Source organism: Oncorhynchus keta, chromosome 12 (genome assembly GCF_023373465.1).
Source record: "Oncorhynchus keta strain PuntledgeMale-10-30-2019 chromosome 12, Oket_V2, whole genome shotgun sequence".
NCBI lineage: Eukaryota > Metazoa > Chordata > Actinopteri > Salmoniformes > Salmonidae > Oncorhynchus > Oncorhynchus keta.
Window position 1 is genome coordinate 39,284,272 of NC_068432.1, and position 18,303 is coordinate 39,302,574.

Sequence of the window (18,303 nt, forward strand, 5' to 3'; positions counted from 1 at the left end):
ACTACTGATGCATACGGAGCAGTAGAATAACCCGTGTAACTACTGATGCATACGGAGCAGTAGAATAACCCGTGTAACTACTGATGCATACGGAGCAGTAGAATAACCCGTGTAACTACTGATGCATACGGAGCAGTAGAATAACCCGTGTAACTACTGATGCATACGGAGCAGTAGAATAACCCGTGTAACTACTGATGCATACGGAGCAGTAGAATAACCCGTGTAACTACTGATGCATACGGAGCAGTAGAATAACCCGTGTAACTACTGATGCATACGGAGCAGTAGAATAACCCGTGTAACTACTGATGCATACGGAGAAGTAGAATAACCCGTGTAACTACTGATGCATACGGAGCAGTAGAATAACCCGTGTAACTACTGATGCATACGGAGCAGTAGAATAACCCGTGTAACTACTGATGCATACGGAGCAGTAGAATAACCCGTGTAACTACTGATGCATACGGAGCAGTAGAATAACCCGTAACTACTGATGCATACGGAGCAGTAGAATAACCCGTGTAACTACTGATGCATACGGAGCAGTAGAATAACCCGTGTAACTACTGATGCATACGGAGCAGTAGAATAACCTGTGTAACTACTGATTCATACGGAGCAGTAGAATAACCCGTGTAACTACTGATGCATACGGAGCAGTAGAATAACCCGTGTAACTACTGATGCATACGGAGCAGTAGAATAACCCGTGTAACTACTGATGCATACGGAGCAGTAGAATAACCTGTGTAACTACTGATGCATACGGAGCAGTAGAATAACCTGTGTAACTACTGATGCATACGGAGCAGTAGAATAACCCGTGTAACTACTGATGCATACGGAGCAGTAGAATAACCCGTGTAACTACTGATGCATACGGAGCAGTAGAATAACCCGTGTAACTACTGATGCATACGGAGCAGTAGAATAACCTGTGTAACTGATGCATACGGAGCAGTAGAATAACCCGTGTAACTACTGATGCATACGGAGCAGTAGAATAACCCGTGTAACTGATTCATACGGAGCAGTAGAATAACCTGTGTAACTACTGATGCATACGGAGCAGTAGAATAACCTGTGTAACTACTGATGCATACGGAGCAGTAGAATAACCTGTGTAACTACTGATGCATACGGAGCAGTAGAATAACCCGTGTAACTGATTCATACGGAGCAGTAGAATAACCCGTGTAACTGATTCATACGGAGCAGTAGAATAACCCGTGTAACTGATGCATACGGAGCAGTAGAATAACCCGTGTAACTACTGATGCATACGGAGCAGTAGAATAACCCGTGTAACTACTGATGCATACGGAGCAGTAGAATAACCCGTGTAACTACTGATGCATACGGAGCAGTAGAATAACCTGTGTAACTACTGATGCATACGGAGCAGTAGAATAACCTGTGTAACTACTGATGCATACGGAGCAGTAGAATAACCCGTGTAACTACTGATGCATACGGAGCAGTAGAATAACCCGTGTAACTACTGATGCATACGGAGCAGTAGAATAACCCGTGTAACTGATTCATACGGAGCAGTAGAATAACCTGTGTAACTACTGATGCATACGGAGCAGTAGAATAACCTGTGTAACTACTGATGCATACGGAGCAGTAGAATAACCCGTGTAACTACTGATGCATACGGAGCAGTAGAATAACCCGTGTAACTGATTCATACGGAGCAGTAGAATAACCCGTGTAACTACTGATTCATACGGAGCAGTAGAATAACCCGTGTAACTGATTCATACGGAGCAGTAGAATAACCCGTGTAACTACTGATGCATACGGAGCAGTAGAATAACCCGTGTAACTACTGATGCATACGGAGCAGTAGAATAACCCGTGTAACTACTGATTCATACGGAGCAGTAGAATAACCCGTGTAACTACTGATGCATACGGAGCAGTAGAATAACCCGTGTAACTACTGATGCATACGGAGCAGTAGAATAACCTGTGTAACTACTGATGCATACGGAGCAGTAGAATAACCTGTGTAACTACTGATGCATACGGAGCAGTAGAATAACCCGTGTAACTACTGATGCATACGGAGCAGTAGAATAACCCGTGTAACTGATGCATACGGAGCAGTAGAATAACCCGTGTAACTGATTCATACGGAGCAGTAGAATAACCCGTGTAACTGATTCATACGGAGCAGTAGAATAACCTGTGTAACTACTGATGCATACGGAGCAGTAGAATAACCTGTGTAACTACTGATGCATACGGAGCAGTAGAATAACCTGTGTAACTACTGATGCATACGGAGCAGTAGAATAACCCGTGTAACTGATTCATACGGAGCAGTAGAATAACCCGTGTAACTGATTCATACGGAGCAGTAGAATAACCCGTGTAACTGATTCATACGGAGCAGTAGAATAACCCGTGTAACTACTGATGCATACGGAGCAGTAGAATAACCCGTAACTACTGATGCATACGGAGCAGTAGAATAACCCGTGTAACTACTGATGCATACGGAGCAGTAGAATAACCCGTGTAACTGATATACGGAGCAGTAGAATAACTGTAACTGATGCATACGGAGCAGTAGAATAACCTGTGTAACTACTGATGCATACGGAGCAGTAGAATAACCCGTGTAACTACTGATGCATACGGAGCAGTAGAATAACCTGTGTAACTACTGATGCATACGGAGCAGTAGAATAACCCGTGTAACTACTGATGCATACGGAGCAGTAGAATAACCTGTGTAACTACTGATGCATACGGAGCAGTAGAATAACCCGTGTAACTGATTCATACGGAGCAGTAGAATAACCCGTGTAACTGATTCATACGGAGCAGTAGAATAACCTGTGTAACTACTGATGCATACGGAGCAGTAGAATAACCCGTGTAACTACTGATGCATACGGAGCAGTAGAATAACCCGTGTAACTACTGATGCATACGGAGCAGTAGAATAACCCTACTGATGTAACTACTGATGATGCATACGGAGCAGTAGAATAACCCGTGTAACTACTGATGCATACGGAGCAGTAGAATAACCCGTGTAACTACTGATGCATACGGAGCAGTAGAATAACCCGTGTAACTACTGATGCATACGGAGCAGTAGAATAACCCGTGTAACTACTGATGCATACGGAGCAGTAGAATAACCCGTGTAACTACTGATGCATACGGAGCAGTAGAATAACCCGTGTAACTACTGATGCATACGGAACTGATTCAGTAGAATAACCCGTGTAACTACTGATGCATACGGAGCAGTAGAATAACCCGTGTAACTACTGATGCATACGGAGAAGTAGAATAACCCGTGTAACTACTGATGCATACGGAGCAGTAGAATAACCCGTGTAACTACTGATGCATACGGAGCAGTAGTTTAACCCGTGTAACTGATGCATACGGAGCAGTAGAATAACCTGTGTAACTACTGATGCATACGGAGCAGTAGAATAACCCGTGTAACTACTGATGCATACGGAGCAGTAGAATAACCCGTGTAACTACTGATGCATACGGAGCAGTAGAATAACCCGTGTAACTACTGATGCATACGAGCAGTAGTTTAACCCGTGTAACTGATGCATACGGAGCAGTAGAATAACCTGTGTAACTACTGATGCATACGGAGCAGTAGAATAACCCGTGTAACTGATTCATACGGAGCAGTAGAATAACCCGTGTAACTGATGCATACGGAGCAGTAGAATAACCCGTGTAACTACTGATGCATACGGAGCAGTAGAATAACCCGTGTAACTGATTCATACGGAGCAGTAGAATAACCTGTGTAACTACTGATGCATACGGAGCAGTAGAATAACCCGTGTAACTACTGATGCATACGGAGCAGTAGAATAACCCGTGTAACTGATTCATACGGAGCAGTAGAATAACCTGTGTAACTACTGATGCATACGGAGCAGTAGAATAACCTGTGTAACTACTGATGCATACGGAGCAGTAGAATAACCCGTGTAACTGATGCATACGGAGCAGTAGAATAACCCGTGTAACTGATGCATACGGAGCAGTAGAATAACCCGTGTAACTACTGATGCATACGGAGCAGTAGAATAACCCGTGTAACTACTGATGCATACGGAGCAGTAGAATAACCTGTGTAACTGATGCATACGGAGCAGTAGAATAACCTGTGTAACTACTGATGCATACGGAGCAGTAGAATAACCCGTGTAACTACTGATGCATACGGAGCAGTAGAATAACCCGTGTAACTGATGCATACGGAGCAGTAGAATAACCTGTGTAACTGATGCATACGGAGCAGTAGAATAACCTGTGTAACTACTGATGCATACGGAGCAGTAGAATAACCCGTGTAACTACTGATGCATACGGAGCAGTAGAATAACCTGTGTAACTACTGATGCATACGGAGCAGTAGAATAACCCGTGTAACTACTGATGCATACGGAGCAGTAGAATAACCTGTGTAACTACTGATGCATACGGAGCAGTAGAATAACCCGTGTAACTACTGATGCATACGGAGCAGTAGAATAACCCGTGTAACTGATTCATACGGAGCAGTAGAATAACCCGTGTAACTACTGATGCATACGGAGCAGTAGAATAACCCGTGTAACTACTGATTCATACGGAGCAGTAGAATAACCTGTGTAACTACTGATGCATACGGAGCAGTAGAATAACCCGTGTAACTACTGATGCATACGGAGCAGTAGAATAACCCGTGTAACTACTGATGCATACGGAGCAGTAGAATAACCCGTGTAACTACTGATGCATACGGAGCAGTAGAATAACCCGTGTAACTACTGATGCATACGGAGCAGTAGAATAACCCGTGTAACTACTGATGCATACGGAGCAGTAGAATAACCTGTGTAACTACTGATGCATACGGAGCAGTAGAATAACCTGTGTAACTACTGATGCATACGGAGCAGTAGAATAACCCGTGTAACTACTGATGCATACGGAGCAGTAGAATAACCCGTGTAACTACTGATGCATACGGAGCAGTAGAATAACCCGTGTAACTACTGATGCATACGGAGCAGTAGAATAACCCGTGTAACTACTGATGCATACGGGCAGTAGAATAACCCGTGTAACTACTGATGCATACGGAGCAGTAGAATAACCCGTGTAACTACTGATGCATACGGAGCAGTAGAATAACCCGTGTAACTACTGATGCATACGGAGCAGTAGAATAACCCGTGTAACTACTGATGCATACGGAGCAGTAGAATAACCTGTGTAACTACTGATGCATACGGAGCAGTAGAATAACCCGTGTAACTACTGATGCATACGGGCAGTAGAATAACCTGTGTAACTACTGATGCATACGGAGCAGTAGAATAACCCGTGTAACTACTGATGCATACGGAGCAGTAGAATAACCCGTGTAACTACTGATGCATACGGAGCAGTAGAATAACCCGTGTAACTACTGATGCATACGGAGCAGTAGAATAACCCGTGTAACTACTGATGCATACGGAGCAGTAGAATAACCCGTGTAACTACTGATGGATACGGAGCAGTAGAACAACCCGTGTAACTACTGATGCATACGGAGCAGTAGAATAACCCGTGTAACTACTGATGCATACGGAGCAGTAGAATAACCCGTGTAACTACTGATGCATACGGAGCAGTAGAATAACCTGTGTAACTACTGATGCATACGGGCAGTAGAATAACCCGTGTAACTACTGATGCATACGGAGCAGTAGAATAACCCGTGTAACTACTGATGCATACGGAGCAGTAGAATAACCCGTGTAACTACTGATGCATACGGAGCAGTAGAATAACCCGTGTAACTACTGATGCATACGGAGCAGTAGAATAACCCGTGTAACTACTGATGCATACGGAGCAGTAGAATAACCCGTGTAACTACTGATGGATACGGAGCAGTAGAATAACCCGTGTAACTACTGATGCATACGGAGCAGTAGAATAACCCGTGTAACTACTGATGCATACGGAGCAGTAGAATAACCCGTGTAACTACTGATGGATACGGAGCAGTAGAATAACCCGTGTAACTACTGATGCATACGGAGCAGTAGAATAACCCGTGTAACTACTGATGCATACGGAGCAGTAGAATAACCCGTGTAACTACTGATGCATACGGAGCAGTAGAATAACCCGTGTAACTACTGATGCATACGGAGCAGTAGAATAACCCGTGTAACTACTGATGCATACGGAGCAGTAGAATAACCCGTGTAACTGATGCATACGGAGCAGTAGAATAACCCGTGTAACTACTGATGTATACGGAGCAGTAGAATAACCTGTGTAACTGATGCATACGGAGCAGTAGAATAACCCGTGTAACTACTGATGCATACGGAGCAGTAGAATAACCTGTGTAACTACTGATGCATACGGAGCAGTAGAATAACCCGTGTAACTACTGATGCATACGGAGCAGTAGAATAACCCGTGTAACTACTGATGCATACGGAGCAGTAGAATAACCCGTGTAACTGATGCATACGGAGCAGTAGAATAACCCGTGTAACTACTGATGCATACGGAGCAGTAGAATAACCCGTGTAACTACTGATGCATACGGAGCAGTAGAATAACCCGTGTAACTACTGATGCATACGGAGCAGTAGTTTAACCCGTGTAACTACTGATGCATACGGAGCAGTAGAATAACCCGTGTAACTACTGATGCATACGGTGCAGTAGGATAACCCGTGTAACTACTGATGCATACGGTGCAGTAGAATAACCCGTGTAACTACTGATGCATACGGAGCAGTAGAATAACCCGTGTAACTACTGATGCATACGGAGCAGTAGTTTAACCTGTGTAACTACTGATGCATACGGAGCAGTAGTTTAACCTGTGTAACTACTGATGCATACGGAGCAGTAGAATAACCCGTGTAACTACTGATGCATACGGAGCAGTAGAATAACCCGTGTAACTACTGATGCATACGGAGCAGTAGTTTAACCCGTGTAACTACTGATGCATACGGAGCAGTAGTTTAACCTGTGTAACTACTGATGTATACGGAGCAGTAGTTTAACCTGTGTAACTACTGATGCATACGGAGCAGTAGTTTAACCTGTGTAACTACTGATGCATACGGAGCAGTAGAATAACCCGTGTAACTGATTCATACGGAGCAGTAGAATAACCCGTGTAACTGATTCATACGGAGCAGTAGAATAACCTGTGTAACTGATGCATACGGAGCAGTAGAATAACCCGTGTAACTACTGATGCATACGGAGCAGTAGAATAACCTGTGTAACTACTGATGCATACGGAGCAGTGATGCATACGGAGCAGTAGAATAACCCGTGTAACTAACTGATGCATACGGAGCAGTAGAATAACCCGTGTAACTACTGATGCATACGGAGCAGTAGAATAACCCGTGTAACTACTGATGCATACGGAGCAGTAGAATAACCCGTGTAACTACTGATGCATACGGAGCAGTAGAATAACCCGTGTAACTACTGATGCATACGGAGCAGTAGAATAACCTGTGTAACTACTGATGCATACGGAGCAGTAGAATAACCTGTGTAACTGATTCATACGGAGCAGTAGAATAACCCGTGTAACTGATTCATACGGAGCAGTAGAATAACCCGTGTAACTGATTCATACGGAGCAGTAGAATAACCCGTGTAACTGATGCATACGGAGCAGTAGAATAACCTGTGTAACTACATACATACGAGCAGTAGAATAACCTGTGTAACTACTGATTCATACGGAGCAGTAGAATAACCCGTGTAACTGATGCATACGGAGCAGTAGAATAACCTGTGTAACTGATTCATACGGAGCAGTAGAATAACCTGTGTAACTGATTCATACGGAGCAGTAGAATAACCCGTGTAACTGATTCATACGGAGCAGTAGAATAACCTGTGTAACTACTGATTCATACGGAGCAGTAGAATAACCCGTGTAACTGATGCATACGGAGCAGTAGAATAACCTGTGTAACTGATTCATACGGAGCAGTAGAATAACCTGTGTAACTGATTCATACGGAGCAGTAGAATAACCCGTGAACTGATGCATACGGTGCAGTAGAATAACCCGTGTAACTACTGATGCATACGGAGCAGTAGAATAACCCGTGTAACTACTGATGCATACGGAGCAGTAGAATAACCCGTGTAACTACTGATGCATACGGAGCAGTAGAATAACCCGTGTAACTACTGATGCATACGGAGCAGTAGAATAACCCGTGTAACTGATGCATACGGAGCAGTAGAATAACCCGTGTAACTACTGATGCATACGGAGCAGTAGAATAACCCGTGTAACTGATGCATACGGAGCAGTAGAATAACTCGTGTAACTGATGCATACGGAGCAGTAGAATAACCCGTGTAACTGATTCATACGGAGCAGTAGAATAACCCGTGTAACTACTGATGCATACGGAGCAGTAGAATAACCCGTGTAACTGATTGCATACGGAGCAGTAGAATAACCTGTGTAACTACTGATGCATACGGAGCAGTAGAATAACCTGTGTAACTACTGATGCATACGGAGCAGTAGAATAACCCGTAACTGATTCATACGGAGCAGTAGAATAACCTGTGTAACTACTGATGCATACGGAGCAGTAGAATAACCTGTGTAACTACTGATGCATACGGAGCAGTAGAATAACCTGTGTAACTACTGATTCATACGGAGCAGTAGAATAACCCGTAAACTGATGCATACGGAGCAGTAGAATAACCCGTGTAACTACTGATGCATACGGAGCAGTAGAATAACCCCCGTGTAACTACTGATGCATACGGAGCAGTAGAATAACCCGTGTAACTACTGATGCATACGGAGCAGTAGAATAACCCGTGTAACTACTGATGCATACGGAGCAGTAGAATAACCCGTGTAACTACTGATGCATACGGAGCAGTAGAATAACCCGTGTAACTACTGATGCATACGGAGCAGTAGAATAACCCGTGTAACTACTGATGCATACGGAGCAGTAGAATAACCCGTGTAACTACTGATGCATACGGAGCAGTAGAATAACCCGTGTAACTACTGATGCATACGGAGCAGTAGAATAACCCGTGTAACTACTGATGCATACGGAGCAGTAGAATAACCCGTGTAACTACTGATGCATACGGAGCAGTAGAATAACCCGTGTAACTACTGATGCATACGGAGCAGTAGAATAACCCGTGTAACTACTGATGCATACGGAGCAGTAGAATAACCCGTGTAACTACTGATGCATACGGAGCAGTAGAATAACCCGTGTAACTACTGATGCATACGGAGCAGTAGAATAACCCGTGTAACTACTGATGCATACGGAGCAGTAGAATAACCCGTGTAACTACTGATGCATACGGAGCAGTAGAATAACCCGTGTAACTACTGATGCATACGGAGCAGTAGAATAACCCGTGTAACTACTGATTCATACGGAGCAGTAGAATAACCTGTGTAACTGATGCATACGGAGCAGTAGAATAACCCGTGTAACTACTGATGCATACGGAGCAGTAGAATAACCTGTGTAACTACTGATGCATACGGAGCAGTAGAATAACCCGTGTAACTACTGATGCATACGGAGCAGTAGAATAACCTGTGTAACTATTGATGCATACGGTGCAGTAGAATAACCCGTGTAACTACTGATGCATACGGAGCAGTAGAATAACCCGTGTAACTACTGATGCATACGGAGCAGTAGAATAACCCGTGTAACTACTGATGCATACGGAGCAGTAGAATAACCCGTGTAACTGATGCATACGGAGCAGTAGAATAACCCGTGTAACTACTGATGCATACGGAGCAGTAGAATAACCCGTGTAACTACTGATGCATACGGAGCAGTAGAATAACCCGTGTAACTACTGATGCATACGGAGCAGTAGAATAACCCGTGTAACTACTGATGCATACGGAGCAGTAGAATAACCCGTGTAACTACTGATGCATACGGTGCAGTAGAATAACCCGTGTAACTACTGATGCATACGGTGCAGTAGAATAACCCGTGTAACTACTGATGCATACGGAGCAGTAGAATAACCCGTGTAACTACTGATGCATACGGAGCAGTAGTTTAACCTGTGTAACTACTGATGCATACGGAGCAGTAGTTTAACCTGTGTAACTACTGATGCATACGGAGCAGTAGTTTAACCCGTGTAACTACTGATGCATACGGAGCAGTAGAATAACCCGTGTAACTACTGATGCATACGGAGCAGTAGAATAACCCGTGTAACTACTGATGCATACGGAGCAGTAGTTTAACCCGTGTAACTACTGATGCATACGGAGCAGTAGAATAACCTGTGTAACTACTGATGTATACGGAGCAGTAGAAACCTGTGTAACTACTGATGCATACGGAGCAGTAGTTTAACCTGTGTAACTACTGATGCATACGGAGCAGTAGAATAACCCGTGTAACTACTGATGCATACGGAGCAGTAGAATAACCCGTGTAACTGATTCATACGGAGCAGTAGAATAACCTGTGTAACTGATGCATACGGAGCAGTAGAATAACCCGTGTAACTACTGATGCATACGGAGCAGTAGAATAACCTGTGTAACTACTGATGCATACGGAGCAGTAGAATAACTCGTGTAACTACTGATGCATACGGAGCAGTAGAATAACCCGTGTAACTGATTCATACGGAGCAGTAGAATAACCCGTGTAACTACTGATGCATACGGAGCAGTAGAATAACCCGTGTAACTACTGATGCATACGGAGCAGTAGAATAACCCGTGTAACTACTGATGCATACGGAGCAGTAGAATAACCCGTGTAACTACTGATGCATACGGAGCAGTAGAATAACCTGTGTAACTGATGCATACGGAGCAGTAGAATAACCTGTGTAACTGATTCATACGGAGCAGTAGAATAACCTGTTTAACTGATTCATACGGAGCAGTAGAATAACCCGTGTAACTGATTCATACGGAGCAGTAGAATAACCTGTTTAACTGATGCATACGGAGCAGTAGAATAACCCGTGTAACTGATTCATACGGAGCAGTAGAATAACCTGTTTAACTGCTGATTCATACGGAGCAGTAGAATAACCCGTGTAACTGATGCATACGGAGCAGTAGAATAACCTGTGTAACTGATGCATACGGAGCAGTAGAATAACCTGTGTAACTGATTCATACGGAGCAGTAGAATAACCCGTGTAACTGATTCATACGGAGCAGTAGAATAACCTGTGTAACTACTGATTCATACGGAGCAGTAGAATAACCCGTGTAACTGATGCATACGGAGCAGTAGAATAACCTGTGTAACTGATTCATACGGAGCAGTAGAATAACCTGTGTAACTGATTCATACGGAGCAGTAGAATAACCCGTGTAACTGATGCATACGGTGCAGTAGAATAACCCGTGTAACTACTGATGCATACGGTGCAGTAGAATAACCCGTGTAACTACTGATGCATACGGAGCAGTAGAATAACCCGTGTAACTGATGCATACGAGCAGTAGAATAACCCGTGTAACTGATGCATACGAGTAGAATAACCCGTGTAACTACTGATGCATACGGAGCAGTAGAATAACCCGTGTAACTACTGATGCATACGGAGCAGTAGAATAACCCGTGTAACTACTGATGCATACGGAGCAGTAGTTTAACCCGTGTAACTACTGATGCATACGGAGCAGTAGAATAACCCGTGTAACTACTGATGCATACGGTGCAGTAGAATAACCCGTGTAACTACTGATGCATACGGTGCAGTAGAATAACCCGTGTAACTACTGATGCATACGGAGCAGTAGAATAACCCGTGTAACTACTGATGCATACGGAGCAGTAGTTTAACCTGTGTAACTACTGATGCATACGGAGCAGTAGTTTAACCCGTGTAACTACTGATGCATACGGAGCAGTAGAATAACCCGTGTAACTACTGATGCATACGGAGCAGTAGAATAACCCGTGTAACTACTGATGCATACGGAGCAGTAGTTTAACCCGTGTAACTACTGATGCATACGGAGCAGTAGAATAACCTGTGTAACTACTGATGTATACGGAGCAGTAGTTTAACCTGTGTAACTACTGATGCATACGGAGCAGTAGTTTAACCTGTGTAACTACTGATGCATACGGAGCAGTAGAATAACCCGTGTAACTGATTCATACGGAGCAGTAGAATAACCCGTGTAACTGATTCATACGGAGCAGTAGAATAACCTGTGTAACTGATGCATACGGAGCAGTAGAATAACCCGTGTAACTACTGATGCATACGGAGCAGTAGAATAACCTGTGTAACTACTGATGCATACGGAGCAGTAGAATAACTCGTGTAACTACTGATGCATACGGAGCAGTAGAATAACCCGTGTAACTGATTCATACGGAGCAGTAGAATAACCCGTGTAACTACTGATGCATACGGAGCAGTAGAATAACCCGTGTAACTACTGATGCATACGGAGCAGTAGAATAACCCGTGTAACTACTGATGCATACGGAGCAGTAGAATAACCCGTGTAACTACTGATGCATACGGAGCAGTAGAATAACCTGTGTAACTGATGCATACGGAGCAGTAGAATAACCTGTGTAACTGACTGATTCATACGGAGCAGTAGAATAACCCGTGTAACTGATTCATACGGAGCAGTAGAATAACCCGTGTAACTGATTCATACGGAGCAGTAGAATAACCCGTGTAACTGATGCATACGGAGCAGTAGAATAACCTGTGTAACTGATTCATACGGAGCAGTAGAATAACCTGTTTAACTGATGCATACGGAGCAGTAGAATAACCCGTGTAACTGATGCATACGGAGCAGTAGAATAACCTGTGTAACTGATTCATACGGAGCAGTAGAATAACCTGTTTAACTGATTCATACGGAGCAGTAGAATAACCCGTGTAACTGATTCATACGGAGCAGTAGAATAACCTGTTTAACTGATGCATACGGAGCAGTAGAATAACCCGTGTAACTGATGCATACGGAGCAGTAGAATAACCTGTTTAACTGATGCATACGGAGCAGTAGAATAACCCGTGTAACTGATGCATACGGAGCAGTAGAATAACCCGTGTAACTGATGCATACGGAGCAGTAGAATAACCCGTGTAACTACTGATGCATACGGAGCAGTAGAATAACCCGTGTAACTACTGATGCATACGGAGCAGTAGAATAACCTGTGTAACTACTGATGCATACGGAGCAGTAGAATAACCCGTGTAACTACTGATGCATACGGAGCAGTAGAATAACCCGTGTAACTACTGATGCATACGGAGCAGTAGAATAACCCGTGTAACTACTGATGCATACGGAGCAGTAGAATAACCCGTGTAACTACTGATGCATACGGAGCAGTAGAATAACCCGTGTAACTACTGATGCATACGGAGCAGTAGAATAACCCGTGTAACTACTGATGCATACGGAGCAGTAGAATAACCCGTGTAACTACTGATGCATACGGAGCAGTAGAATAACCCGTGTAACTACTGATGCATACGGAGCAGTAGAATAACCCGTGTAACTACTGATGCATACGGAGCAGTAGAATAACCCGTGTAACTACTGATGCATACGGAGCAGTAGAATAACCCGTGTAACTACTGATGCATACGGAGCAGTAGAATAACCCGTGTAACTACTGATGCATACGGAGCAGTAGAATAACCCGTGTAACTACTGATGCATACGGAGCAGTAGAATAACCCGTGTAACTACTGATGCATACGGAGCAGTAGAATAACCCGTGTAACTACTGATGCATACGGAGCAGTAGAATAACCCGTGTAACTACTGATGCATACGGAGCAGTAGAATAACCCGTGTAACTACTGATGCATACGGAGCAGTAGAATAACCCGTGTAACTGATGCATACGGAGCAGTAGAATAACCCGTGTAACTACTGATGCATACGGAGCAGTAGAATAACCCGTGTAACTACTGATGCATACGGAGCAGTAGAATAACCCGTGTAACTACTGATGCATACGGAGCAGTAGAATAACCTGTGTAACTACTGATGCATACGGAGCAGTAGAATAACCTGTGTAACTACTGATGCATACGGTGCAGTAGAATAACCCGTGTAACTACTGATGCATACGGAGCAGTAGAATAACCCGTAACTACTGATGCATACGGAGCAGTAGAATAACCCGTGTAACTGATGCATACGGAGCAGTAGAATAACCCGTGTAACTACTGATGCATACGGAGCAGTAGAATAACCCGTGTAACTACTGATGCATACGGAGCAGTAGAATAACCCGTGTAACTACTGATGCATACGGAGCAGTAGTTTAACCCGTGTAACTACTGATGCATACGGAGCAGTAGAATAACCCGTGTAACTACTGATGCATACGGTGCAGTAGGATAACCCGTGTAACTACTGATGCATACGGTGCAGTAGAATAACCCGTGTAACTACTGATGCATACGGAGCAGTAGAATAACCCGTGTAACTACTGATGCATACGGAGCAGTAGTTTAACCTGTGTAACTACTGATGCATACGGAGCAGTAGTTTAACCTGTGTAACTACTGATGCATACGGAGCAGTAGAATAACCCGTGTAACTACTGATGCATACGGAGCAGTAGAATAACCCGTGTAACTACTGATGCATACGGAGCAGTAGTTTAACCCGTGTAACTACTGATGCATACGGAGCAGTAGTTTAACCTGTGTAACTACTGATGTATACGGAGCAGTAGTTTAACCTGTGTAACTACTGATGCATACGGAGCAGTAGTTTAACCTGTGTAACTACTGATGCATACGGAGCAGTAGAATAACCCGTGTAACTACTGATGCATACGGAGCAGTAGAATAACCCGTGTAACTGATTCATACGGAGCAGTAGAATAACCTGTGTAACTGATGCATACGGAGCAGTAGAATAACCCGTGTAACTACTGATGCATACGGAGCAGTAGAATAACCTGTGTAACTACTGATGCATACGGAGCAGTAGAATAACCGTGTAACTACTGATGCATACGGAGCAGTAGAATAACCCGTGTAACTGATTCATACGGAGCAGTAGAATAACCCGTGTAACTACTGATGCATACGGAGCAGTAGAATAACCCGTGTAACTACTGATGCATACGGAGCAGTAGAATAACCCGTGTAACTACTGATGCATACGGAGCAGTAGAATAACCCGTGTAACTACTGATTCATACGGAGCAGTAGAATAACCTGTGTAACTGATGCATACGGAGCAGTAGAATAACCCGTGTAACTGATGCATACGGAGCAGTAGAATAACCCGTGTAACTGATTCATACGGAGCAGTAGAATAACCCGTGTAACTGATTCATACGGAGCAGTAGAATAACCCGTGTAACTGATGCATACGGAGCAGTAGAATAACCTGTGTAACTGATGCATACGGAGCAGTAGAATAACCTGTGTAACTGATGCATACGGAGCAGTAGAATAACCTGTGTAACTGATGCATACGGAGCAGTAGAATAACCTGTTTAACTGATTCATACGGAGCAGTAGAATAACCTGTTTAACTGATTCATACGGAGCAGTAGAATAACCCGTGTAACTGATTCATACGGAGCAGTAGAATAACCCGTGTAACTACTGATTCATACGGAGCAGTAGAATAACCTGTTTAACTGATGCATACGGAGCAGTAGAATAACCCGTGTAACTGATTCATACGGAGCAGTAGAATAACCCGTGTAACTGATTCATACGGAGCAGTAGAATAACCCGTGTAACTGATGCATACGGTGCAGTAGAATAACCCGTGTAACTACTGATGCATACGGTGCAGTAGAATAACCCGTGTAACTACTGATGCATACGGAGCAGTAGAATAACCCGTGTAACTACTGATGCATACGGAGCAGTAGAACCCGTGTAACTACTGATGCATACGGAGCAGTAGTTTAACCCGTGTAACTACTGATGCATACGGAGCAGTAGAATAACCCGTGTAACTACTGATGCATACGGAGCAGTAGAATAACCCGTGTAACTACTGATGCATACGGAGCAGTAGAATAACCCGTGTAACTACTGATGCATACGGAGCAGTAGTTTAACCCGTGTAACTACTGATGTATACTGAGCAGTAGTTTAACCTGTGTAACTACTGATGCATACGGAGCAGTAGAATAACCTGTGTAACTACTGATGCATACGGAGCAGTAGAATAACCCGTGTAACTGATTCATACGGAGCAGTAGAATAACCCGTGTAACTGATTCATACGGAGCAGTAGAATAACCTGTGTAACTGATGCATACGGAGCAGTAGAATAACCCGTGTAACTACTGATGCATACGGAGCAGTAGAATAACCTGTGTAACTACTGATGCATACGGAGCAGTAGAATAACCCGTGTAACTACTGATGCATACGGAGCAGTAGAATAACCCGTGTAACTGATTCATACGGAGCAGTAGAATAACCCGTGTAACTACTGATGCATACGGAGCAGTAGAATAACCCGTGTAACTACTGATGCATACGGAGCAGTAGAATAACCCGTGTAACTACTGATGCATACGGAGCAGTAGAATAACCCGTGTAACTACTGATGCATACGGAGCAGTAGAATAACCCGTAACTACTGATGCATACGGAGCAGTAGAATAACCTGTGTAACTGATTCATACGGAGCAGTAGAATAACCTGTGTAACTGATTCATACGGAGCAGTAGAATAACCCGTGTAACTGATTCATACGGAGCAGTAGAATAACCCGTGTAACTGATGCATACGGATAGAATAACCTGTGTAACTGATTCATACGGAGCAGTAGAATAACCTGTGTAACTACTGATTCATACGGAGCAGTAGAATAACCCGTGTAACTGATGCATACGGAGCAGTAGAATAACCTGTGTAACTGATTCATATGGAGCAGTAGAATAACCTGTGTAACTGATTCATATGGAGCAGTAGAATAACCCGTGTAACTGATTCATACGGAGCAGTAGAATAACCTGTGTAACTACTGATTCATACGGAGCAGTAGAATAACCCGTGTAACTGATGCATACGGAGCAGTAGAATAACCTGTGTAACTGATTCATACGGAGCAGTAGAATAACCTGTGTAACTGATTCATACGGAGCAGTAGAATAACCCGTAACTGATGCATACGGAGCAGTAGAATAACCTGTGTAACTACTGATGCATACGGAGCAGTAGAATAACCCGTGTAACTACTGATGCATACGGAGCAGTAGAATAACCTGTGTAACTACTGATGCATACGGAGCAGTAGAATAACCTGTGTAACTGATGCATACGGAGCAGTAGAATAACCTGTGTAACTACTGATGCATACGGAGCAGTAGAATAACCCGTGTAACTACTGATGCATACGGAGCAGTAGAATAACCCGTGTAACTACTGATGCATACGGAGCAGTAGAATAACCCGTGTAACTACTGATGCATACGGAGCAGTAGAATAACCTGTGTAACTACTGATGCATACGGAGCAGTAGAATAACCCGTGTAACTACTGATGCATACGGAGCAGTAGAATAACCCGTGTAACTACTGATGCATACGGAGCAGTAGAATAACCCGTAACTGATTCATACGGAGCAGTAGAATAACCCGTGTAACTACTGATGCATACGGAGCAGTAGAATAACCCGTGTAACTACTGATGCATACGGAGCAGTAGAATAACCTGTGTAACTACTGATGCATACGGAGCAGTAGAATAACCTGTGTAACTGATGCATACGGAGCAGTAGAATAACCTGTGTAACTACTGATGCATACGGAGCAGTAGAATAACCTGTGTAACTACTGATGCATACGGAGCAGTAGAATAACCCGTGTAACTACTGATGCATACGGAGCAGTAGAATAACCCGTGTAACTACTGATGCATACGGAGCAGTAGAATAACCCGTGTAACTGATTCATACGGAGCAGTAGAATAACCTGTGTAACTACTGATGCATACGGAGCAGTAGAATAACCTGTGTAACTACTGATGCATACGGAGCAGTAGAATAACCTGTGTAACTACTGATGCATACGGAGCAGTAGAATAACCCGTGTAACTACTGATTCATACGGAGCAGTAGAATAACCCGTGTAACTACTGATGCATACGGAGCAGTAGAATAACCCGTGTAACTACTGATGCATACGGAGCAGTAGAATAACCCGTGTAACTACTGATGCATACGGAGCAGTAGAATAACCCGTGTAACTACTGATGCATACGGAGCAG

The 18,303-nt window shown here is 43.6% G+C and overlaps 1 protein-coding gene and 1 long non-coding RNA gene across 9 annotated transcripts in view; one reads left to right on the forward strand and one right to left on the reverse strand.

Moving 5' to 3' along the window:
- The window catches only part of LOC127906366 (uncharacterized), a 31,000-nt gene extending 15,233 nt beyond the window's left edge, over window positions 1-15,767 (reverse strand). For 3 of the 4 annotated variants that reach the window (XR_008061041.1, XR_008061040.1, XR_008061042.1), the window contains exons 1-2: window positions 12,820-13,380; window positions 10,955-11,094 (exon numbers count right to left, since the gene is read on the reverse strand). This is a non-coding gene — a long non-coding RNA (uncharacterized LOC127906366). Of the gene's footprint in view, window positions 1-10,728; window positions 11,095-12,819; window positions 13,381-15,702 lie in introns of those variants that run through there. The other variant, XR_008061043.1, reaches the window with a different exon arrangement.
- Window positions 1-18,303, forward strand: part of LOC118391489 (M-phase phosphoprotein 9) — an 82,714-nt gene that overhangs the window by 28,046 nt on the left and 36,365 nt on the right. The gene's annotated exons all lie outside the window — the stretch shown is intronic.